Here is a 25,640-nt window from a genome sequence, read left to right as displayed (position 1 = left end):
TCCAGCCTGGGTGACAGAGTGAGACTCAGTCTTAAAAAAAAAAAAAAAAAGAAAACAAAACAAAACAAAAAAAAAAACGAATAAAGATGGCTGGGCACGGTGGCTCATGCCTGTAATTCCAGCATTTTGGGAGGCTGAGGCAGATGGATCACCTGAGGTAGGGAGTTCAAGACTAGCCTGGCCAACATGGTGAAACCTCATCTCTACAAAAATACAAAAAGTAGCCGGGCATGAAGGCAGGTGCCGGTAATCCCAGCTACTTGGGAGGCGGAGGTGGGAGAATCGCCTGATCCTGGAGGACGGAGGTTGCAATGACCCGAGATTGCGCCATTGCACTCCAGCCTGGACGACTGAGGGAGATTCCATCTCAAAAAAGATTACCTCTTATTTATTTATTAACACAGTTACCAACACAACTTTTAAGTAACATCCTTCATTTTTTGTTTGTTTTTTTGTTTGTTTTTGAGATGGAGTCTCGCTCTGCTGCCCAGGCTGCAGTTCAGTGGCACAATCTCCGCTCACTGCAATCTCCACCTACGGATTCAAGCAATTATCCTGCCTCAGCCTCCAGAGTAGCTGGGATTACAGGCACATGCCACCAGGCCCAGTTAATTTTTGTATTTTCAGTAGAGACAGGGTTTCATTATGTTAGCCAGGCTGGTCTTGAACTCCTGACCTCAGTTGATTCGCCCTTCTCAGCCTCCCAAAGTGCTGGTACAGGCGTAAGCCACTGCGCCCAGCCTCTATGTTTGTTTTTTAAAGAGACAGGGTTTCACTCTGTTGCCCAGGCTGGAGTGCAGTGGTGCAATCATAGCTCACTGTAACTTCGAACTCCCCAGGTCAAGTGATCCTCCCACCTCAGCCTCTCAAGTAGCTAGGACTACAGGTGCGCACCACCATGTCTGGCTAATTTTTAAATTTTTGTATAGATAAATCTCGTTCCATTGCTCAAGATGAACATTCTTACTTTTATCATTTCAACATGTATCTACAAACACCTCATTACATACAAAACATTCTTTTCCGCTAAGCCTTTAAACTGCATGGATTACCTCGTATTTATCTTTGTCTCCCCCAGGATACTTAGCACAATGTTTTACACAAAGTACATGCTGTTAATACTGTGTTCTCAGCGTGGTCTGACCAACCCAGAGGAGAAGAGTTAACAGCTCCTCATCATAGGATCAGAGGTTTGGAGGCTGTTTGAAGGCAAAATTGTAATGTATTTTTCCAAGTAGACACCCCATAGCATTTATCAGATTCTTAAGTTTAGAGATCTCCAAAATAATAAACACCACAGTTCTAGTTTCCATAATCTCTAGGAAATGCTGCCTAAGACTGTATATATTAAGATGCTGGGAAATGCTGCCTAAGACTGTATATATATAACTCTTGGGGCACCTTATCACAATCGATTCATATTGAGCTTATAGGATTACCCCACTCCATGAAGAAATTCATCCATTTACCTGCATTTTGGGCGGGAGGGGGGTGCCATGTGGTTCCCTCAAAGTCAGGGACCACATTCAATTCAAGGTTGTATTCCTAGAATTTAGCACAAACCTGCTATTGAGGAATAATAATTACAAGAACCATGAGCTGTTGAGTCACCATTTACATGCATCAGGCACTGCTCTAAGTAGTTCATTAATTATTTCATTTTACAACAAATTTTGCCTGGTATTATTATTTCCCTCATCTTACGTATGAGGAAAGTGATGCACAGATAAATTAAATAACTTTTCCAAGGTCATACAGCTTGTAAGTGGTGGAGCCAGGCTTTGAACCCAAGTAATCTGGCTCCAAAGCCGTGCTCTTAACCATCTGCCGAACTTGCACTGCCCCTCATTTGATGAATGAGTGAATAAATGTAAGAATGAATGAGCAGAGGCACTGAAGATGTTTTTGCTGAATGAACAATCAACCAATCATTAACCCACCTTTTGTCTCTACCCTGTATAATCTATAGGATTACCATGAGAGTCCTTCTCAAACTTTCCTTGCGTTCAACTAGAGAATCTCTCCAAGTAATTCCCTATCTATCAGTATAGAATTCCTGTCAGTAACATTAAAAAGCTTGGTTTAATTCTTAGTGAACTACTCTTAGTGGACTAAGAACTATGAGTGAACTAAGTTTTCTCAGAACACCAAGCACTAGGCAAGGGTTTTACCTGTCCTCTTCACTGCTGTGCACGTAGAAGAGTGTCAGTGCGTTCAATGTACAATGGTGGAATGAATGCCCAAAAGATAAAATGCAAACTCCTTCAGTGGCTCTGGTGAGATTAAACTGCTTTCAGTTCACCTCGTTCACCACACTCCATTCCCCATCCTGCCCCAATTCCTACTCATTGTTCAGATCTCTGCAAACACTTAATTTCCTCCAAGAAGTCTGACCATCAAAAAGGCCCCACTTATGAGTTCACAAGGCAACCCATATTTCCCCCACTCAATGACTTAAAAGTACCTAAAGTCACTAGTAAACAATCAAGATGTTAGTCAAATTAATGAATAAATGAATGAGTTCCTTTTTAACATGATCTGATAGACTTAAACCCTTGTGATCCTATCGTCTTCCAGAAATGACTTTAAGAACCACTTGTGTCATTACTGGCTCTTGGGGAAGCTCCATCTCATTCAGGACTCAAGCCTCATGAACATTTTTTTTCTCACAGTCCCCTTCAGCATAGCACAGAAGGAACACAGGTTCTAGAGGTTTCCTGACCTAGACTCAAATTTTGGCTCCTCTCAAGTTAATTGTACAAGCTCTTTATTATTATTATTATTTTCAGAGACAGGGTCTCACTCTGTCACCCAGGCTAGAGTGAAACCTGGATGCAATCAGAGTGGTGCAATTATAGCTCACTGCAGCCTCAAACTCCTGGGCTCAAAAGATCCTCCCACTTCAGCCTCCTGAGTAGCTGAGACCACAAGTGTGCGCCATCACACCCTAATTGTTTTTATTTTTATTTTTAGTAGAGACAAGGTCTTGCTATGTTGCCCAGGCTGGTCTCAAACTCCCGGGCTCAAGTGATCATCCCATGTCAGTCTCCCAAGTGCTAAGATTACAGCATAAGCCACTATTCCTGGCCCCTATCTTTTAATTTAAAAAAAAAAATCTGCCTCCTTTAAGTCTAGAGTGAAAATCTAATATCTCTGGCTACAATGTTCTTCTCCCAGGATCCCAAAACAACCCATTTGCAAACCACCTCCCTTTTCTTGGTGAGAATTAAATCCACTCTACTGGTGCTCGCAGTCACATCAATTTCTTTCACTCTCTGGGAGACACACAGCATGGCGAGTCAGGAATGGGACAAACACTCTGCTTTCAGAAAATGAGGGCTCTTAGGGAGACGTCAATAGTTGAAGGGCTCCATCATTACTACTATCTGGGCTTTGGTTAGTTTATTACCTGAGACAAAAAGAACTCATACCTGATTCTTCTACCTGGCAAGGCAAACTGTAGTTTTTCCTCAAAATGGAATCCTTTTGGCCCTCTACTCTTCTTCCCTCATCCTTATAACTTACAGTTTGCTGCAAAGGACGCCATCTAGTACGAGAGAAAGAGAGAAAGATGTGGCTGGAGAGAATGCTTCCACTCAAGCTTCTTCCTGGTGGGCTTGGCTTAGCGAGGCTTGAGGAATGAGCCACGTGTGTGAAACAACTCTCTAATACTAGGCACCCACCTCTATGGTGGAACAGTGGCAGGAGTGACACAGTCGTGATGGAAGGATAACAGTTTCCAAAGAGGCAAACAATCTTTGGCTTCTCTGAAATACTGTGAAGCCTCTGCTAGGTGAGACTTCCTACAGAGAGTTCTCAGGAAGAGGAAGGAGTGAATTGCTAAGGCTTCCTTCAGCCACAGGTCTTATTTCTGCTTCAGGACTACAGTGAACCTCTCTCTTCTTCCTTCTCTATACCCTGAGGGCCTCTGCTCCCCAAAGCACAAATGTCTTCTGATTCTTTAGTCTCCTTAACCAGGGTGATGATTTGGGGTGAGTGAATTCCATCCCAATGTCCCAATGTTTTGGGGAAGTAAATTTCCCAAAGACAAAGCCACTAATTGGGTCGGCACGAAACTCCAAAGTGCTGCAGGATAGGTCCTTTCACGGGTCATGTTGTGATCTGCGGGGTAGGCGTTCAGTTCCAGCATTGCTACTAACTGCATGACCTTGAGAAAGTCACTTTTTCTCAGGGAAGTGATGGCCCAGGTCCTTTCCAGTTTTGATACTCTATGTGATCTTACAAAATGCAAGAACAAGCTGGGAGAGGTGGCTCATGCCCGTAATCCCAACACTTTGGGAGGCCGAGGTGGGAGGATCACTTGAGACCAGAAGTTCGAGATCAGTCTAGGCAACATAGTGAAATCCTGTCTCAACAGAAAAAGAAAAAAAAAAATGGAAGAATAGTCCCTCAAGTTTCATTTTATAAAACAGATGCAAAATAAAGCAGATATGAAAATACCAAAACAAGAAATCTGCCTTAATTTCCCCAGGATCCTCCAAGTCCCAAACCTTCTATTAGTGTTGCTCAGAAGGCAGCAATATGACTTGATCAGATTATCCCACATCTCTTCCTTCCTTGGAAGGTAGACATAGAAATAAAAATGCATAGAAAAGCAGATGAGGCCCAGAAAAATTTATTATGCCTACATGCCCATGAGATGTCCCAGGCTGGTGACATCTCATGGGCATCCAAGGAATCCATTAAGAATGAATTCTGAGGCTGGACATGGTGACTCACACCTGTAATCCCGGCCCTTTGGGAGGCTGAGGCAGGTGGATCACCTGAGGTCAGGAATTCGAGACCAGCCTGGCCAACATGGTGAAACCCTGTCTCTACTAAAAATACAAAAAATTAGCCAGGCATGGTGGCACACGCCTATAATCCCAGCTACTCGGGAGGCCGAGGCACAAGAATCCCTTGAACCTGGGAGATGGAGGTTGCAGTGAGCCAAGATGGCACCACTGCACTCCAGTCTGGGTGACAGGGTGAGACTCTGTCTCAAAAAAAAAAAAATGAATTCTGAGGCTGGACATAGTGGCTCATGCCTATAATCCTAACCCTTTGGGAGGCCAAGGCAGGAGGTTCCTTTGAGGCCAGGAGTTTGAGACCAGCCTGGGCAACATACTGAGACCATCTCTACAAAAACTTAAAAAATTAGCCACACGTAGTGGTGCATGCCTATAGTCCAAGCTACTCAGGGTGGGGACTGAGGTTGAAGGATCACTTGAGCCCACTGCACTCCAGCCTAGGCAACAGGGAGAGAACCTGTCTCAAGAACAAACAAAAAGAATGAACTCCATAATTTTGCTGTCCCTTTCTGTTCTCCCAAGACCCAATATCTCTCTGAGTAGCACTGAGGCTATGAACACAGGGTATGGAGTAAGACTGCTTGCTTCAAATCCCACCTCTATCATTTACTAGCTGTCTGACATCAGTGAGTGTTAGCGATTACATTACTTGCCAGCTCAGCATTATCCTCTCTATAGGCAGTAGCCAGCCTCAATTCCCTCCTCAATTCCTACAAATATCATGAGGCATCCTTTCCTTCTCTCCCAGTTCCCATCCTGCCAACACTATTTAAAGAAAAATACCCAAGGAATACAGCAGTTACCTTGGTATTGTCACACTACTCTTCCCTTAGCAAGAAAGAAAAGGTCCCAAAACATTCCCTACTCCATGTGGCCCTCAGATCCCACCCTATCCCCATCCCTCACAGATCTCCCTCCCTTATGTGGGAGGCTAAACCCAGTAAGAATAATCATTTGTAAAGTACTCTGTAGTTTTCAGGGTACTTTTGCACACATGATTCTGTTTAGTTCTTGGTAAGCAGCATTTCATTATTAATCCTGTGAGCCATGGCTACTCCCCCACCTCCATTTTACAAATATACAAACTAAATCTTAGGTCCACAAATTGTCTGTGCTCACATAGCTAAAAAGAAAGTCACACCAAGACACTGTTTTCTCTACTACTTCACATTATGATGTCCAAGTTCACATCCTGGGAACATGAGGAGCCTGAACCTTATGGCTAGTTACAAGCCCCTAAAAGGAACAGAGACCTCATTTTTCTACCCACTGGTCCAGGCCAGGGCTATCCCAGCTGAAGCACCACAGACATGATATAGATGCAAAGCACCAGGCACAGGAGGAGTGGGGACACCACCAAGCGGGGACCAAAGGCCCACGAGGGTATAGAGTATCCGCCAGAGCATACTAGGTCATGACAAAGACCAAAGGTATTCCAGACCACCAAGGAAGTCCAAAGGAGCTCCCCCAGAAACAGCCCAAGTCCCCAGATAAACCGACCCTTCCTCACCCAGCACACCCCCTTGGCCCTTTCTCACTCATGCTTCCAGTGGAGAAGGAAATAGACAAGCAGCCAGGCCTGAGAGCTTGATCAGATTCAGCCATACACACTCAGCAGTAAGCTCAGAGCCATGGCAATCAAACCTCAGGCTCACCCAAAGGCCAAAGGAGAAGCAGCCACAGCCTGGGTCTAGGGCTCCAGCTCAGAGCCACCATCTCTTCAGACGCTGGCTGCCAAGCAGAGCTATAAAATGTGCCTCGACTTAATTTTTCCATGGACACAACCTCAAGATGGGCCAGCCAGACTCTGGAGGAGCTGGGATTCCAAAGGCTCACTTCCTCTCTGCTCTGGGATCGGCAGCTGGAGTTGGGGAGAGGGAAGTATTTGGGGGTCGGCATTGCCACCCCCTGGGCCATTTCTCTTCCTAATATCTTCCCAAAGCCTGATGCAGCAACAGAGTAAGTTTTCATTCAGCACTGATTCAGGGTTGGAATTTAGTACAAATTGCTTACATCTGCCTGGCCATATCCCAAATAGGTAGTTTAGAGCAAGGAGGAGGGGCAGCATTGGCCCACTTCTTGGAGCACGGGTAGCCGCCTACTAAAGAATCTGGTGCCATGCTGGGACCAGCCAGCCCAGGGTACAAAACTCTCCAACAGAGTTGAGAAAAAACAGCCCAAGAGGGCTGCCAGAGACAATACAGCGATTCCATCCCAGGCATGATTGGAAGGGCTGGGGCAGGGAAGCTACGAAGACCCCAGAAGCGGGTGGAGATGGAGAAAAGGCAGGCCTGAAGGAGCAAGAGTAAAGGCAGAAAACACACACACACACACACACACACACACACACACACACACTTCAACATCAGCCAACTAGGGTGTGTGCACTAACCTCATACATTTGGTAACCTCTTCCCACAACCCAGAAGCCTGCCAAGCCCCTGGGCTCCCCACCCTACTCCACCCCACACCAGCTTGGCAGCCTTGCTTGTGCTTCCTGCTGTGATTGCTCCTCCAACATCAAAGTCACCGCTGTCGGGAGCTGAAAATGAGGGACAAGTATAGGCCAGGAGAGCAGCGCCTTCTCCCAGCACCGGCGAACTCAGGCCTGAGGGTCCCTCTCCCTCTTTCAAGCTTTCAGTCTCCTTTTGCTGCAGTATCCTTATAAGGGAGAATCCAATTCTACCCTCCGCCCGACTAAGAAATGTACACATTCCCCAGGCTAGATGCCGACTTCTCACCCAGTCCACAGAAGGCACTAACCCCATCACAGGACAGGTTTTGCTTTTTTTATTTCTTATCTTAAATAAACAAACCCCAAAGCCATTGACTGGTTCAGATCGCCCTGCAGCTGGGAGCCAGGAAGTGTGTTTAGCGAGAAGGGGGTGGGGACGCGGGTGCCTGGAGCCCCAGAGGCCCTGAAGCTGCTGGAGTGGAGTGGAGTGGGGTGAGGGGCAACCTGCTCTGCCCGGCGGGCAGGAGCTCAGGCTCCCACGGCGTCCGCCGCTCAGCCCGCCGCCAGGAACCCTCGGCTGCTTCCATTGTTGCACCTCCGCTGTTGCCATGTTGGAGGGAGAGCCCCCTGACCTCGGCTGCCTCCACTCTGGGGGCACTTTACAGACGCTGGGGCCGATGCAACCCGCAGGATGCGTGTCCTACCTGCGCTAGCTGCTGGCTCTGCTGCAACATCCGACGTGTCTTGTGCCTGGCGATGTGGGCTGCTCGCTCCGCGCCTCCCGGGCTCGCTCTGCGGCTCCAGGCGCCTCTTGCACCAGCGCGAGAGGAGCTGGCCGGCCGCACGCCGCCTGCTCCCGGGCCGCTCCCCTCTCCAGGCTCCGCACAGACCCTAGGCTCCAAGGGGCAGACGGAGAGGCAGCAAAGGGCGCAAGGACCAGCTTGTGGGGGTGGGGAGGGGTGCTCTCCGCCGAGAGCGTGCGCGAGCTCGCAGAGTCAGGCCACCCCGGGTGAGACAATAGCGGGAGCAGCGGGCGAGAGAGGGGAAGCCATCTCCCGGACACCCGGCGCACTGCACGGCGACGCGACGCTCGGCCAGACCCTGCCTGGACAGGCAGGCACCCGGCCGCCGGCTCCAGCCGCAGCGCCGAATCCGCCGCGAGCCGGAGGGCGGGGCGGCTGCTGGAACCCGGGCCGCCCTTCGCCTCTCCCCTCCCCTTCCCCCTCCTCTTCTCTTCTCCTCTCCTCCTCTCCCCTCCGACTCCCGCCCCACTTGCCATTGCGTGGGGGAAGAGAAACGCGCTGGCGTCAAGTTGTGCTCTGCAACCCAAGAGCCAGGATTTCCACTCCCCACTTGGGTGAGGGTTTTTGCGGATGGTCGTTAGTTTCCCCTGCTGGAACCCCTTGGCTTTGGGTCAGAGGAAAGCGCAATCATTCTGCTAGAAATGACGGTGCTGAGGTCCAGTTATCCGTTTCAGGAATTTCTACCATAATTACGGTAGCGATGTTCGGGGGATCCCCTACCTTGAGGGTTAGGTTGGGGTAGAGAGAGGCTGTCTCCGGGCTTTACACGCTCAGTGTCATTCGTCTTTCTGTCTCCTTCCTTCCTCCCTTTCTGGAAGGGGAGTCTGCTTTGTTTTTGTATTCGCCCAGGTGGATCTTCCGAGCTGCGATCCAGGAAACAGCAGTCAACCTAAGTAGGGAGGGGAGATAGAGGATCCTCCAACCCAACTGGGGTAGTGAGAAAAAAAATTTAAAAAAAAAAGTTTCATACAATATGTTATATTTAAATTTTCTACTCTAAATACCTTTCTTCCAGCAGTGGTCTCTGGAAGAATTTTCCTAAGGGCTCCACCCAAAAGAAACCATGAGTTGGCCAGCTCCTCGTTTGCATTTGGTTTGCATAGTACCAACGATCACTAATCTCAAAGTATATTTTCCTAAAAACGTGAATCGTGTTTTCCTCCACTGCCCTCATTTCTTCTTTCTTTCTCGACAGACTATGAAGATTAACACCTGGTCCTCAGCCTCTCAAGTAAAACCATGATTAAATAACTTTGTTATGCTTTTTCTCTTGTTAACTTGTCTTTTGTTATAGAAGTGTCGGCTGTGACTCTTATGATGGGGAGGAAAGGGATCACTCCCCTTTCTGATCCTACAGTGCCTTCTGTACCCAATGCTTGTGACTTTCAGTAGTCCACTTCACCCTCTGAATATCAAGAATAGCGTCCTCACCTATCACGCTTTCGTAATGATCAAAGGAGAGAATGTAGGTGAAACATCTTGATAATTAACTGAAGGCAGCTTGGTCTGCACATATGTCATAATGTATATGATGCTACTCCTGATCTCAGGAGCCACAGGGGTTAAAAAACGTGTCCGTGCACGTATTCACCACTTGTTCACCATACAAATATTTATGACAGCTTACTCTGTGTCTGTCATCAGGTCAAGCTCAGGAGCCTGAGAGAACAGAGTGTTACAGGGGCCACTGGTGGTTCTTTTTTTTTTTTTTTTTTTGAGACGGAGTCTCGCTCTGTCGCCCAGGCTGGAGTGCAGTGGCGTGATCTCGGCTCGCTGCAAGCTCTGCCTCCCGGGTTCACGCCATTCTTCTGGCTCAGCCTCCGGAGTGGCTGGGACTACAGGCGCCCGCCACTACGCCCAGCTAATTTTTTCTTTTTCTTTTTTTTTTTGTATTTTTAGTAGAGACGGGGTTTCACCGTGTTAGCCAGGATGGTCTCGATCTTCTGACCTTGTGTTCCGCCCACCTCGGCCTCCCAAAGTGCTGGGATTACAGGCGTGAGCCACCGCGCCCGGCGACCACTGGTGGTTCTATGCTGCTGGGGTGAAAAGTCTGAAGGAAAGAACTAACAGGAAGTAGGCATGGGTAGCTGAGTGGAGGATCAGATCACAGGCTTTATCATGCATTTTGGTAAGGAAAAAATTGAATAAAGAGAAAGCAGGGCATGCCAAAAAGTTTAGGTGCTGTAGGTGACAGAGAACCTGCTGTGCACAAATGGAGCTGGGAAGTAGTGTGACCAGAAAAAGACTTCCTGGCATATTATAGAGAAAGATTTGGAAGATGCACTGCATGTCTTCCGTTTGCCCCTCCAGATCTTCCTGGCCCTCTGGCTTCCTAGACTGGGTTGGCCAATGGGAGCCATGGCTGAAGATTTAATAAGGAGGGAGGTCAGGGGAAACTGGATATTTATTCTTCAGGATTCCTCTCTTTGGGGTCACAGTGCACTGGCTGCCACCCTCAACCAAAGATCACAGCTTCCACGGGTGGTTCTCTCTCCCCTCCCTCTCTCTTTTGTTTTTCTTTTTTTCTTTTTCTTGAGACCGAGTCTCACTCTATTGCCCAGGCTGGAGTGCAGTGGCTTACTGCAACCTCTGCCTCCCGGGTTCAAGCGATTCTCCTGCCTCAGCCTCCTGAGTAGCTGGGACTACAGGCGCATGCCACCATGCCCGGCCAAATTTTTTTTGTATTTTTAGTAGAGACAGGGTTTCACTGTGTTAGCCAGGATGGTCTCAATCTCCTGACCTCATGATCCACCCTCCTCAGCCTCCCAAAGTGCTGGGATTACAGGCGTGAGCCACAGTGCCAGCCCCCTCCCTCTCTCTTGATTCAGGTAATCACTCCCCTCCTTTGACTTTTCGGGCCTGGGGGTGGAAACATTGATTTGCTACTGGCCCTAGTAGATTGTACACTATTTCTTGTGGTTTTCCTGTACTCCGCCGACCCTTTATAAATTGTCTCCTTATTTTTCAACCTCCCCTCAAATTACCCCTCAAGTGCAGTGTGCCATTTGCTTTCTGCCAGGACCTAGTAACAGAGGTCAGGAGTGCAGCCTGGGAGCTCAACAGAGAAACCATGGCTATGTTCCAGGTGGGAAATCAGGGAATCTCAAAACTGTGCCAGAGCTGTGGCAGTGGGGATGAAAAAAACAGAGCAGATACAAAAGATACTTATGAAGAGAAATCAATAATATTTGATAAATATATAAAATGTAGGAAATTAGGGAAGAGGAGGACTCTGGAATTACTCCCCATTTGAAGCCTTAGAAATTGTTGGCAGGTGGTACCATTCCCTAAGTTAGGGACAATTAGTAAGATAGGGCCCAGGTGTTGGCAGAGGGATCTTGAGCTTAATTTTGAACATGTCGGGTTTGAGGTATCTGTGGAATGTCTAGATGGGGATGTCTAGTAGACAGCAAACTTATGAAACTAAACTCATATTGGGGTGTGGACAAGTGATAGCAGCTTTGGATTCTGTAGGTTATGGGTAGTCAGTGAAGTTATAAGCCTGTATGAGGTCGTCCAGATGGGCATAAGGAGGAAAGAAGAAACAACCAGAGAGGTAAGAGAAAAACTGGAGGCCACAGAGTGTCAGAAACTAGGGTGGGAGAATCTCAGAAGAGAATGACTGGATAACCACTGCAGCAGGAACCTCCAGGAGGGTAGGCTGGAAAATGCCTCCAGTGGATTCTAGGCCTAATTCATTCCCTGATTCAAAGCTGGTGCTCAATAAATTAATGGTCACTAAGTGAATGAATGAACCTCGATCTAGAATAAAAGAGACATGCTTTTTCTAGAAGCTTGGCAATTTAAGACAAGAAGAAATATAAGGCAGTGGGTAGAGGGGAATGCAGGATCAAAGGGGAGACTTTTGTTTTTTCTTTTTAGGATAAGAAAGGCTTAAGCATTTTCATATGCTGAAGAGTAAGACCCAGGAGAGCGAGATCATGAATAGGAGGGAGTTGGGACCCAGGTATATGGGGTGGAGCTGCCTCTGATATCTTTGAGAGGAAGGCTGTACAAAAGCAAAGGCATCTGTAGACTGGTAAAGAGACTAGAACTTGAGACTAGATGTTGAGAGGACTAGTTGCTGCCTTGTAGTCTCTAAGCAATCTGCTGAGAGAGAAAGGCTCAAGATGAGGTTAAAGGCTTAAAGAAAGTGGTTAAGTTGCTGGGCACGGTGGCTCATGCCTATAATCCCAGAACTTTGGGAGGCCGAGGTGGACACATCACCTAAGGTCGGGAGTTCCAAACTAGCCTGACCAACATGGAGAAACCACGTCTCTACTAAAAATACAAAAATAGCTAGGCGTGGTGGCGCATGCCTGTAATACCAGCTACTCGGGAGGCTAAGGCAGGAGAATCGCTTGAACCAGGGAGGCAGAGGTTGCGGTGAGCCGAGATTGCGCCATTGTACTCCAGGCTGGGCAACAAGAGTGAAACTCCATCTCAAAAAAAAAAAAGTGGTTAAGGTTAAAATAGAAAGGAATAAGGAATGAGAGTGGTAGCTCCAGAGAGAGGAGAGAGAGAGAGAATTGTCAGCAGAGTTGAAGATACAGCTGGCATTGGATACTCTAATATGTTGTGGCTATGAATAAAAGCATCCGAATGTTTTCATCATTTTCTTCTGCAGCACTTGGAAGCCCAGGTGTAGAACATGAGGTCAGGTTTCCAAGATAGGTACAGTAGAGGCATAAAAGGAAAAGAGGGCTCCTGACAAAAGAGGAAGTCCTCAAGGACGGAAGTGAAGCTCAGCAAAGGCTGTGAATCTTCAAGAAGCGGGAGGAAAGCGACTGAGCTACCTCTAATCTTATTCCCCTTCCAATCTTTTCTCAAGTAACCCAGCCAGGGTGATGTTTCCAAAGCAAACATCTGCTTCTCCTGCTTAAAATCAACTAACATGTAGGACATGGCATTTTTTGACTTTGGCTTTTAAACATCTGTATTCTCAGAGCCTAGAACAATGCCTGGCACTTGTGCTCACAAAATTTTTGGCAGATGAATTAATGCATGACTTTCTCTAACTCTTAAAGTCCAGTCTCCTAAGGAAACTCTGAATTCTCTCACAGTCAGCCCTTGCTTTTCATTCTAGCCTCAGAGAACAAGGACTTTGCCTTGTGCATCCCTGCATCTCCCAAACTGCACCCACCACATAGTATTCAATAAATATGTATTGAATGAATAGCCTCCCACATTCCAATGTAAACTTCATACTTGGGCCTTACGAAACTCCCTACAGTTCCTAGAATGCACAATATTCTCACCTAACGGCCCTTCCACACGGTTTCCTGGAAAGGGCCTCCTACCTCCAATCCCCACCTCTACCCGCTTCCTTTTATGCAGCTGTCTGTCTACATGGTAGGCAGAATAATGGCCTCCCAAAGGAGGAAATGTCCACTTCCTAATCCCTGGAACCTATGGCTGCATTATTTTACAAGGCAAAAGGATTTTACGGATGTGATTAAGTTAAGGCCCTTGGGAGTGGAAGATTAGCCTGGATTATCCAGGTGGGCCCAATCTAATTACGTCAGTCCTTAAAAGCTGCAAACCTTTCCTAGCTGAAGTCAGGGAGAGATGTGATGATGCAAGACTGGTTGGAAAAATGCAACATTGCTGGCTTGAAAGTTGAAGCATGGAGGTCCTGAGCTGGAGGGGGTGAATGGCCTCTAGAAACTGGAAAGGTCAAAAAACAGATCCTGCCCTAGAGCCTCCAGGAAGGAACATGACCCTGCAGATACTTGATTTTAGCCCAGTGAACCCCATGTTGGGCTTTTGATCTGCAGAACTGTAGGATAATAAATTTGTGTTCCTTTAATCCACTGAATTTGTGGTCATTTGTTACAGCAGTAATAACAAACTAATACATCCTACAACAAATTCTCTGCAAAGTTTCCCTAGAGTGCCTCCTAAGAGTGTCTAGACACACCCAATAGCTACTTGGATTATAACACTGATCATGGGTGTTATAATTGCTTGTCCACTTTTTTCTGAATTGGGGAGGGGACAGAAGAGGAGGGCAACGGACTGTAAGCTCCTTAAAGACAAGGAATCTCCATTATTTTTACCTTTGAATTTCTAGGCCTAATTCATTGCCTCATTCAAAGCTGGTGCTCAATAAATTCATGGTCAATAAGTGAATGGATGAAAACCTGGATCTAGTTTACAGGAAGACAGAGTGACTGAGCCAGAAAATGAAAAGCTTGAGAGTCTAAGATTTCAGTGGTGACCGGGTGTGATGGCTCATGCCTGTAACCCTGGCACTATGGGAGGCCTAGGCTGGTGGATTGCTTGAGCCCAGGGGTTCAAGACCAGTCTGGGCAATATAGCAAAACCTCATCTCTACAAAAAACACAAAAAATTAGCTGGGCATGGTGGTGTGTACCTGTACTCCCAGCTACCCAGGAGGCTGAGGCGGGAGGATCACCTGAGTCCAGGAGGTTGAGGCTGCAGTGAGCCATGATGGTACAACTGCATGCCAACCTGGGCAACAGAGTTGAGGTCCTATCTTAAAAAAAAAAAAAAAGATTTCAGTGGTAATAATAAGTAGATTACTGGTCAGGGAGCAAATGGCTGAAATCAATGGAAGGAGATGATGGTAGAATCTGTTTATCTGTGCTATATTCTCTCAAAGGTCTGCTCTAGGCTAGGACTAATCTGTAATACAACTCAAAACTAATATTTTGAAAGACAGTATTTATAACAATTTTATTTTAAAATCCTTCAGTAGGCTTTCTTCAAAAATATTCAAATATCTTTGAAAGATGATTGGATGTTAGAGATGGGGTGGGGTGCTCCGTAAATATTTTATGGATAGATTGACTTCTTCAATCCTTTGACTCTTACTGGCTTTGAAATCAGTCCTACTTCTTCCCTACGCCTTTTCAATGATCCATGACATTTGAGGGCTGCATTGTTTAGGGAGTATTTATTCCAGTATCTGAACTCTTGATGCTGTGTAAGATTCTTGGGCTCAGCCAGGCATGGTGGCTCATGCCTATAATTCCAACAGTTTGTGAGGCTGAAGTGGGAGGATCCCTTGAGCTAAGGGAGTACAAAAGTAGCCTGGGCAACATACCAAGACCCCATCTCTACGAAAACATTTTTTTTAAAAATTCACCAGGCATGGTGGTGTATGCCTGTAGTCCCAGCTACTCTGGAGGCAGAAGTGAGAGAATCACTTGAGCCAGGAGATTGAGGTCACAGTAAGCTATGATTGCAACACTGTCTCAAAACAAACAAACAAACAAAAACAACCTGTACTATACATCTTCTTAGTACCTTGTGATGGTGTCAGCTCCAAAGACTCTATGCACTATACTGTGACGATAGAAGACTGGGCCCCAGAGTAGGTAGCTACGACTTGGTGTTGGTTTGGGGAACTCTGGGAAGGAAGGGTCCACAACTTTCCCCCTCTGTGCCTAGCTCACTGCTGTGGAAACAGTGGGTAATCAGATTGATGGTGATTTTTTTCAAAGGCAGTAAGTCTGATGAGAAGGAGGGTAAAAAACATCCCTTTAAAAATTATTATAGTAGGGATCAACAAAATGAAAAGGCAACATACAGAACGGGAGAAAATATTTGCAAACCATATATCTGATCAGGGATTAACATACAAAATATATAAGGAACTCATACAACTCAATAGCAAAACAAAACAAAAACAAATAACCAGAATTTTGTTTGAATGTGCAAAGGACTTCAATCAACATTTTCCCAGAGAAGACATACAAATGACCCACAGGTATATGAAAAGGTGCTCGACATCATTAATTATCAGAGAAGTGTAAGGCAAAACCAAAACGAGATATCACCTCACACCTGGTAGTGTGGCTACTCTCAAAAAGTCAAAAGATTACAAGTGATGTCAAGGGTGTGGAGAAAAGGGATCTTTGTACACTGTTGGTGGGAATGTAAACTGGTACAGCCATATGGAAAACAGTATGGAGTTTCCTTTAAAATATTAAAAATAGAACTACTGTAAGAACCAGCAATCCCACTTCTGGGAATATATCCAAAGGAAATGAAATCAGTATGTTAAAGAGAGATCTGTGCCTCCATGTTCATCGCAGCATTATTCACAATTGACAAGATGTGGAATCAGCAGAAGTATCTGTCTACAGGTGACTGGATAAAAAAATGGGGGCCGGGTGCGGTGGCTCATGCCTGTTATCCCAGCACTTTGGGAGGCCGAGGTGGGTAGATCACCTGAGGTCAGGAGTTCAAGACCAGCCTGGCCAAAATAATGATGAAACCCTGTCTCATTAAAAATACAAAAATTAGCTGGGCGTGGTGGCAGGCGCCTGTAGTCCCAGTTGCTTGGGAAGCTGAGGCAGGAAAATCACTTGAAACCAGGAGGCAGAGGATGAGGTTGCAGTGAGCTGAGACCATGCCACTGCACTCCAGCCTGGGCAACAAGAGTGAAACTCCGTCTAAAGAAAAAAAAAGAAGAAATAAAGAAAGAAAATGTGATACATAAGGAAATCCTGCCATTTGCGACAACATGGACAAATCTGGAGGGCTTTATGCTAAGTGAAATAAGCTAGAAACAGAAAGACAAATACAATATTATTTCACTTATATGTGGAATCCAAAAAAGTTAAACTCATAGAAACAGCAGAATGATTACCATGGGGCTGGCAGTTGAGGGAAATGAATAGATCTCGATCAAAGAGTACAAATTTTCAGTCGTAAGATGAATAAATTTTGGGGATCTAACATACAGTACAGTGACTATAGTTATTAATAATGTATGGCGTACTTGAAATTTGCTAAGAGTGTAATCTCAAGTGTTCTCACCACACCACACGCACACACTTTAAAAATAGTGGGAGAAATTAAATTTAAGAACTAGGAGAATCACCAAATATATAGAATCTGTGAGTCTAGTCTGCCCTCTAGTGGGAAAATTAAGTTCAACAGTCTTCATAAAGAAGCTTCAAGAAGCACTCCAGGAAGATTTTATGCTAAAGTACAAGGTGGCACTTGTAGTGTTTTTGATGCAACATAAATGAAGCAAACAGATTCATTTCATGCTATTTCGGGTGGACTTTGCAATGTTAACAAGCCGATCTTTCAATAGCTCACCATTGCCTGTAGGATAAAATCGTTTGCCTTAGCCTGATGGAAGTGTAGTCTCCAACGTGACCTTACTCCTCTCTATCTCCTTCTGCTCCAACAAGATTAAGTTATTCCCCATTCTCTAAATACACCTTGCAGTCCCCACATTCCTTCCAGATTTCCTGTTTTCCTCCCTACTGTGCCTAGCTTACTGCTGTGGAAGCAGTGGGTAATCAGTAAGCAAATTTTTGATTGATTAATCCCATTCAGTTTAATTTTAAACAGCAGGTTTTGTTATCCCGGAAGAAAGGGAGTGTAATGTAACAAAGCCTTGGGGAGGAAAAAACTTGAAGACCCCTTTATCTATTCTTGCCCTTTTAAGGAGGCCTGGATAGACACCATTTCCCTTCCTTAAAATTTAAGCGTTATAATTTATTTCCACATCTCATTAATAGAAACAGTTCTAGCAGTTTTTCCTTATCTAACACAGTGGGTGCTGAAAAAAAAATGTCTAAATAAATAAATGTCTGTGTTTTGCTCATTACAATTTCTTCAGTACACCTCTAACATTGTTTAAACTGTTTTACTGTTTAACTTGTTTAAACTGTTTAAACTGAAATATGATCATGCAGTTTCCCTGCTGAAAACTCAAGGGCCCAGCCACCCTTATTTTATAAACCCTGCTTTCCTGTCCGTCTTCATCTGCCGCCACTCCACTTTATGTTGAAATTGTTTGTTTCTGTGTGTGTCTTCTTTCCTAGACTGTTAGCAGGACCCATGTCCTACTCATCTCAGACTCTAGGGCTAGCGCATAGCCTAACCTGTAATAGACGATCAGTAAATGTTTGTTGAATTAAATCACTCCATTCTGGCAAATTTTGAGTCTGTTCCTTCTAATCTTATTCACAATGGAAAAAAGTAACAGAATGGTAAAACTTTAGAATTACAAGTTATCTCGAGGCCATCTAATCAATTTCCCTTGTTTTATAAATGTGGAAACCCAGGCCTGCTCAGGATCACACAGTTTGTTGGTCTTTGTTCTGTAAGAATCAGACAATTGTAGGAAAGAAAAATTCCTCCAACTGAGGCTGAGCTATTTTGTTGTTCATTGTGTTCAGAAGCCACTAGTTCCCAGAAACTAAAATAAATTCCCTTATCAGTATTTGAAATTTCATAATCTTGTGTTCCACACCCCATGTGTCAGGGTTGATGAAATTTGATTTTAGGTGGCTAGGCGCAGTGGCTCATGCCTGTAATCTCAGCACTTTTGGAGGCCGAGGCGGGTGGATTACCTGACGTACGGAGTTCGAAACCAGCCTGGCTAACATGGTGAAACTCCATTTCTACTAAAAATACAAAAATTTAGCCAGGCGTGGTGGCTCGTGCCTATAATCCCAGCTACTCGGGAGGCTGAGGCAGGAGAATCGCTTGAACCGAAGAAGTGGAGATTGCAGTGAGCCGAGGTCACTCCATCGTACTCCAGCTTGGACAACAAGAGCGAGACTCCGTCTCAAAGAAAAAAAAAAGAAAAGAAACTGATTTTAGGAAAAACTAGGCTGATCTGGAGATTTGTATTCTTAATACTCTATGTTGCTCCCACTGGTGCACACTGCTTTGGGAGGATTCATCTTATGAGATTGTCTTGAAAACTGCAACTTGAGGCCGGTGCGGTGGTTCACACCTGTAATCGCAGCACTTTGGGAGGCAGAGGCAGGCGGATCACCTGAGGTCAGGAGTTCAAGACCAGCCTGGCCAACATGGTGAAACCCCATCTCTACTAAAAAAATTCAAAAATATTAGCCGGGCGTGGTGGCAGGCGCCTGTAATCCCAGCTACTCGGGAGGCTGAGGCAGGAGAATTGCTTGAACTTGGGAGGCAAAGGTTGCAGTGAGCTGACATCCTGCCACTCCACTCCAGCCTGGGCGACTGAGTAAGACTCCGACTCAAAAAAAAAAAAAAGAAAAGAAAAGAAAAGAAAAGAAAAGAAAAGAAAAGAAAAGAAAACGGCAACTTGCCTGAAAGGGGAGGAAAGGCAAAATTCAATCTAAATTAAAGGTCTAAACTCCTTTTCCCGCAATCTTAATTCAGACCTTTCCACAATCACGTCTATTTTCTTATAGTATTAGCTCCTCTGTGCGTGAATCAAAAGTGTCTTTCCTTCTTTTGTGCTAAGTAATACTTATCTAACAACTACATCATCTGATGAATGGAAATGTATTTTTCATTAATGGGAGAGATGTTGTAATCTAGTTTGGTATAATAATTAAAATTAAGAGATCTTATCAGGGAAGTGCTAAATAGAAGGCAGAAGTATAATAAAAAGAGGTTGCTCCTTGGCACAGCTGCAAAGATTGAAAGAAAAAAAAAGAAGAAAGGAAGGAAGGAAAGAGAGGTTGTAACCCCATGTCTAAATTTTGAATATTCATCTTGGTTGCCCATTTTTCTGTCATTTACTACCATTAATTTCCTTTTAGAGAGTTTAGTAAATACTGGTAACTTATCAAACATGAAACAGCTGAAGAACACATGTTCTTCATGGAACATGTGTGAATGGAACAAAAAGAAAAGGAAAGGAAAATATTTGTTTTGCTTTATCTTGCTAAAACAAAAAACAAAAAAAACCTTTAATTCTAATTGAAACCTAAATGTAGCTACTTAAAAGGAAGCAGGCCGGGCGCGGTGGCTCACGCCTATAATCCCAGCACTTTGGAAGGCCAAGGTGGGCGGATCATGAGGTCAAGAAATCGAGACCGTCCTGGCCAACATGATGAAACTCCGTCTTTTCCAAAAATACAAAAATTAGCTGGGCGTGGTAGCGCGCGCCTGTAGTCTCAGCTACTCGGGAGGCTGAGGCAGGAGAATCACTTGAACCCGGGAGGCGGAGGCTGCAGTGAGCCGAGATCGCGCTACTGCACTCCAGCCTGGCGACAGAATAAGACACCATCTCAAAACTGAAAAAAAAAGAAAAAGAAAAAAAGGTAGCAACCTATATGAAGTGAACAGAAAGAGATCTTTCTCGGAAGCGCCCGGATAGCTCAGTCGGTAGAGCATCAGACTTTTAATCTGAGGGTCCAGGGTTCAAGTCCCTGTTCGGGCGTTTGTAGTTTTCGTTACTTTAAGCTGCTAAATTATCCCGTTAAGTCCCGAGTGCGGATATCGTAAACCCTTACGTTTCAAGTTGAATTCAAATCATTTTTCACTGGTTTCAGAATATGCTAAATAGACGTGTTTTCAGGGAGGAAAAAAAGTGACTGAAAAGTCATTTAATTTCTTGGCGAGTATCGAGGTCTGGCACAGTGGTTTCCCAGAAAAATGTTTGTTTTTTGATGGCTCATAATTGAGAAAGGAAGAAAAAAACTTAAACGCAAGCACCTTGTGCTCTCACCACAAAAAAAGTTATGCGAGGTAATGCATAACCTTATCAGTTTGATTTAATCATTCAACAATATATACGTATTTCAGAACATGGTGTTATACACCATAATGTATACAATTTATATTTGTCCATTGAGGAAAAAAAGAAGACGCCCGAACAGGGACTTGAACCCTGGACCCTCAGATTAAAAGTCTGATGCTCTACCGACTGAGCTATCCGGGCTCCCGTAGGCAACTACTTCTTCTGCCATTTCTTACATAAGAATGAGGACCCTTGAGTGATTGCATCATCCACACTGTGAGACTGCTTTAACGCCAAGAAAGTTCGTGATTCGTGCGTAAAAGGAAAAACAGAAGGCCCAAATTCTGCGCCTTTCACCAGCATCACCAGCTAATTTAGAATTGCGAGATATTTATGCGCCTAGTAAGCATGATTAGGTAGGCTTTTTTTATTTGTAATTAAATAGGTTCAGGATTAAAAGAATGGCGAGGTGTCACTTTTGAAGTGCTGTAATAACCTTCGATCTATTTTACCATTGATAACAGAATGGGCATCAGTGCTAAAACCTATCCAATAATAGAAAAAAATGAATCTGTCTAAGAGACTATGAATATGCTGTTCTGAAGCTATCGGGTTGCACTGTGCGGTATAAAGTGAGAGAAAGGAAGGATGGTGAGGTTATCCAATAGGTCGCCTGAAAGCATCCAAGTTGTTTTTTGTTTGTTTGTTTGTTTGTTTTTTTGAGACGGAGCCTCCCTCTGTCGCCCAGGCTGGCGTGCAATGGCACGATCTCTCGGCTCACTGCAACCTCCACCTCCCGGGTTCAAGCAGTTCTCCTGCCTCAGCCTCCCGAGTAGCTGGGATTACAGGCGCCTGCCACCATGCCCAGCTAATTTTTGTATTTTTAGTAGAGACTGGGTTTCATCATGTTGGCCAATCTGGTCTCGAATTCCTGACCTCCGGTGATTCGCCCGGCGCATCCAAGTAATTTTAAGGGGCGCCAACTCTGGAGGAGTTCACCAGCAGCGACCTTGGGGGTAGAAGCCCTACTAAGCTAGAGAGACAGGAAAACTGAACATGGCATTGAAGAGAGATTGTTTTGATCTTGGCATTGGAGGTTCTTCCCTTCCGTAGCCATCAGTAATTTGAGCACTGCCCTTTGCTATGGAGCTGGTGTTGAGAATGACCACGGTAGAGCTTTGAGAGTGGGACAGTAAAGGTCTTTGTTAGCTGATGTTACTTCACCTTAATTCCATCCTTAACCTCTTTCGGGGTGATTGCTCTGGTCCAGCAATTCCACTTTTAGGAATTTGTCCTGAAGAAATAATCAGAGGTGACCGGGCGCGGTGGCTCACGCCTGTAATCCCAGCACTTTGGGAGGCCCAGGAGGGCGGATCACGAGGTCAGGAGTTCGAGACCAGCCTGATCGACATGGTGAAACCCCGTCTCTACTAAAAAATACAAAAAAGTTAGCCGGGCGTGGTGGCGCACTCATGTAATCCCATCTACTCAGGAGGTTGAGTCAGGAGAATCGCTTAAAGCTGGGAGGCGGAGGTTGCAGTGAGCCGAGGTAACACCACTGCACTCCAGCCTGGGCGACAGGGAGATACTCTGTCTCAAAAAAAAAAAAAAAAAAAAAAAGAAGAATCGGGTGTACAAAAAGATCTGACTACAGGAGAGATCGTCACGGCATTTTAATCAGAAACGAGAAAAATAGCTACATAAATTATGGTACGGCCTTAATTATTATGCAGCCATTAATAATCATGTTTCGGAAGAATAGGATTTGGGAAAAAATAGAAAACATTTTTAAGTTAGGAAACATTTCAAATCAATAGTGTTTTGTTTGTTTTGTATTTTCAAGAAAAGGGTGCATATATGTGCACTGAAAAACAAAGGATAAAAAAAGACAACAAACAAAGGATAAATGCTTATACAAAACCTGGGTTCTGAAGTTAGGTGCTCTGTTTGAATGCTGACTACCATTGTGTAACCTTGAGCAAGCTATTTCTCTGTGTGTCAGGACAATAGGATGACTGTGAGATTTAAATAATATAGTATATAGACATTGTTTGCAATAGTGTCTGACATGTAATAAGCATTCATGGAGGCACATAAAGATTTAATGGCAAAGATGTAACAAGAACAGATCCTATGGATCCTGCTCTTTCAACCTTCTGTGACACCATTCACCTTTCAACAAAGAATTAACATATTTGATTGAAGTGGAACGAGATGTATAAAGCTGATTTTTAAGGCTGGGCGCGGTATCCTAGCACTTTGGGAGGCCGAGATGGGAGGACTGCTTGAGGCCAGGAGTTCGAGAGCAGCCTAGACAACATAGCGAGACCTGCCCCCTCCTGCCGCCACCCTCCCCCCACATAATCAATCAATAAACTGGGTGTGGTGGCACCTGGCTGTGATTCCTGCTACTGGAGAGGCTGAGGTGGGAGGATCGCTCCTGCCCAGGAGTTCAAAATCAGCTTGGGCAATGTGGTGAAACTCCCTCTCTACAAAAAAATACAAAAATTAAAAACTAGCCGGGTGTGGTGGCGTGAGCCTATAGTTCCAGCTACTTAGGAGGCTGAGGTGGGAGAATCGCTTGGGCCCAGGAGGTGGAGACTGCAGTGAGCCAGGATGGAGCCACTGTGCTCCAGTCAGGGCACTGTATGTTGGATCTGCATGTTACAACATGCCCTAAGTGTGAAAAGCAAATCTTTCTAGCTGGCCCTAAGTGTGAAAAGTAAATCTTTCTAGCTGGCCCTTTGGACCCTTTGAAAAAGAAAAACAAATCTTTGGAACTTTTAGAAGAAAATATATGAGAGTATCTTTATGACCCAGAGATGGGGAAGAATCTCTTACATAATCAATTTTTAAAAAGCACAAAACACAAGAAAATTAACAAATTTTATTTCATTAAAAATTGTTAATCAAAGACAATGTTTAAAAAGTGAAAAGCTACATACGTGAAGTCATTATTTATAACACATATAACCAAGAAGGATTAATATCCAGATTATATGGAAAACTCCTACAAATCAATAAGTAAAAGACAAGCCTACCGTGGTGGCTCACGCCTATTATCCCAGCACTTTGGGAGGCCGAGGTGGGTGGATCACCTGAGGTCAGGAGATCAAGACCAACCTGGCTAACACAGTGAAATCCCGTCTCTACTAAAAATACAAAAAATTAGCCAGGCATGGTGGCAGGCACCTGTAGTACCAGCTACTTGGGAGGCTGAGGCAGAAGAATTGCTTGAACCCAGGAGGCAGAGGTTGCAGTGAGCCGAGATTGTGCCACTGCACTCTAGCCTGGGCGACAGAGCAAGACTCTGTCTCAAAAAAAAAAAAAAAAAGTAAAAGACAATCCAATAGAAAAATGGGCAAAAGGTCTGATTAGGCAATTCATATATAGGAACCTTAAGTCAGCGGGGTGTGGTGGCTCATGCCTGTAATTCTAGCACTTTGGGAGGCCGAGGCAGGCAGATCACAAGGTCAGGAGATTGAGACCATCCTGGCTAACACGGTGAAACCCCATCTCTACTAAAAATACAAAAAATTAGCCAGGCGTCGTGGCGGGTGCCTGTGGTCCCAGCTGCTCAGGAGGCTGAGGCAGGAGAATGGCGTGAATTCAGGAGGCAGAGTTTGCAGTGAGCCGAGATCTCGCCACTGCACTCCAGCCTGGGTGACAGAGCAAGACTCTGTCTCAAAAAAAAAAAAAAAAAAGGAACCTTAAGTCGATAAATATGAAAAAGTGCTCAACCTTACTAATAATCATGGACCTATAAAACAAACCACCATGAGAAACCATTTTGCATCTATCAGATTGTTTTTTATAATTTGAAAATGCCAAGTACTGGCAAACATATGCAGCAAGATAATTCTTCTTTTTTGAGACACAGTCTCACTCTGTCACCAGGCTGGAGTGCAGTGGCAGGATCTCAGCTCACTGCAACCTCCGCCTCCTGGGTTCAAGCGATTCTCTTGCCTCAGCCTCCCGAGTAGCTGGGACTACAGGCACGCACCACCATGCCCAGCTAATTTTTGTATTTTTAGTAGAGAGACAGGGTTTCACCGTGTTGGCCAGGCTGGTCTCAAACTCCTGACCTCAGGTGATCCGCCCACCTCGGCCTCCCAAAGTGCTGGGATTATAGGTGTGAACCACTGCACCTGGCCAAGGTAATTCTTATACACATCTGTCAGGAGTGAGTATTTTTCTGTGATCACTTTGGAGAGCACTTTGGCATGGTCTAATAGGGTGGACAACATATATAGTCTGTGACTCAATAATTTCCTCTAGAGTACACACGGAGATAAGCATGAGAATGATAACAGCATTGTTTGCAACGGCAAACAATTGAATAATGCCTAAGTATTTATTAAAGGAGGAGATGAATAAAAATTGTGGTGCATCCATTACTATTATGGGCTGAATGTGTCCCTCTCAAACATCATGTTGAACACCATCCCCAGTACTTCAGAATGGGAATGTATTTGGAGACAGGGCCTTTAAAGAGGTGATTAAGGTAAAATGAGGTCACATGGATGGGCCCAATATGATTAGTGTCCTCATAAGAAGAGGGGATTAGGATATAGACAACATACAGACAATGGGCAACCACACAAGGACACAGTGAAAAGACAGGCTGCACTCCAGCCTGGCAACAGGGGGGAACTCCACCTCAAAAACAAAACAAAACAAAACAAAACAAAGCAAAACAACCACAAACAAAAAATTAGCTGGGCGTCCTGGTGGGTGCCACCTGTAGGATTACAAGATTATACCTATAATCCTAACACTTTGGGAGGCCAAGTGGGGAGGATCACTTGAGGACAGGAATTCAAGACCAGATTGGGCAACATAGTAAGACCCTGTGTCTATTTTTTTTAAAAAAATTAGAAGATGAGCAATTACGCACAAATCAGTGTCAACCATGATAGGAAAAACTCTATTCTTCACCATGGCCTAGTCAACATATTTATCAAGCCAAGGAAAGAGGGCATCAGGAGAAACCTAACTTGCTAACAACTTGATCTTCAACTTCCAGCTTCCAGAACTATGAGAAAATAAATTTCTGTTTAAGCCATTCAGTGGTACTTTGTTATGGCAACTCTAGAAAACTAATACAATTACTATACAACAAT

At 44.9% G+C, this 25,640-nt stretch overlaps 1 protein-coding gene and 2 non-coding genes across 6 annotated transcripts in view; 1 reads left to right on the top strand and 2 right to left on the bottom strand.

The window, feature by feature from the left end:
• PIK3C2B (phosphatidylinositol-4-phosphate 3-kinase catalytic subunit type 2 beta) overlaps positions 1-8,116 on the bottom strand; it is a 71,633-nt gene extending 63,517 nt beyond the window's left edge. For 2 of the 4 annotated variants that reach the window (XR_010134983.1, XM_019029260.4), the window contains exon 1: positions 7,971-8,116. The gene's annotated coding sequence lies outside the window, so the exon portion shown is untranslated. Of the gene's footprint in view, positions 1-3,431; positions 3,548-3,683; positions 4,367-7,970 lie in introns of all 4 variants that reach the window. The other 2 variants (XM_055369029.2, XM_019029259.4) reach the window with 2 other exon arrangements.
• A 12,028-nt stretch (positions 8,117-20,144) lies between these two features.
• On the top strand, positions 20,145-20,217 carry TRNAK-UUU (transfer RNA lysine (anticodon UUU)). Its single transcript has one exon. It is a non-coding gene; the product is annotated as a tRNA-Lys (tRNA).
• Positions 20,218-20,645: 428 nt separating this feature from the next.
• TRNAK-UUU (transfer RNA lysine (anticodon UUU)) lies at positions 20,646-20,718 on the bottom strand. The gene has a single exon. It is a non-coding gene; the product is annotated as a tRNA-Lys (tRNA).
• Between the last annotated feature and the right edge of the window lie 4,922 nt (positions 20,719-25,640).

Source organism: Gorilla gorilla, chromosome 1 (assembly GCF_029281585.2).
Source record: "Gorilla gorilla gorilla isolate KB3781 chromosome 1, NHGRI_mGorGor1-v2.1_pri, whole genome shotgun sequence".
Lineage (NCBI taxonomy): Eukaryota > Metazoa > Chordata > Mammalia > Primates > Hominidae > Gorilla > Gorilla gorilla.
This window is presented reverse-complemented; position numbering and strand designations above follow the sequence as displayed.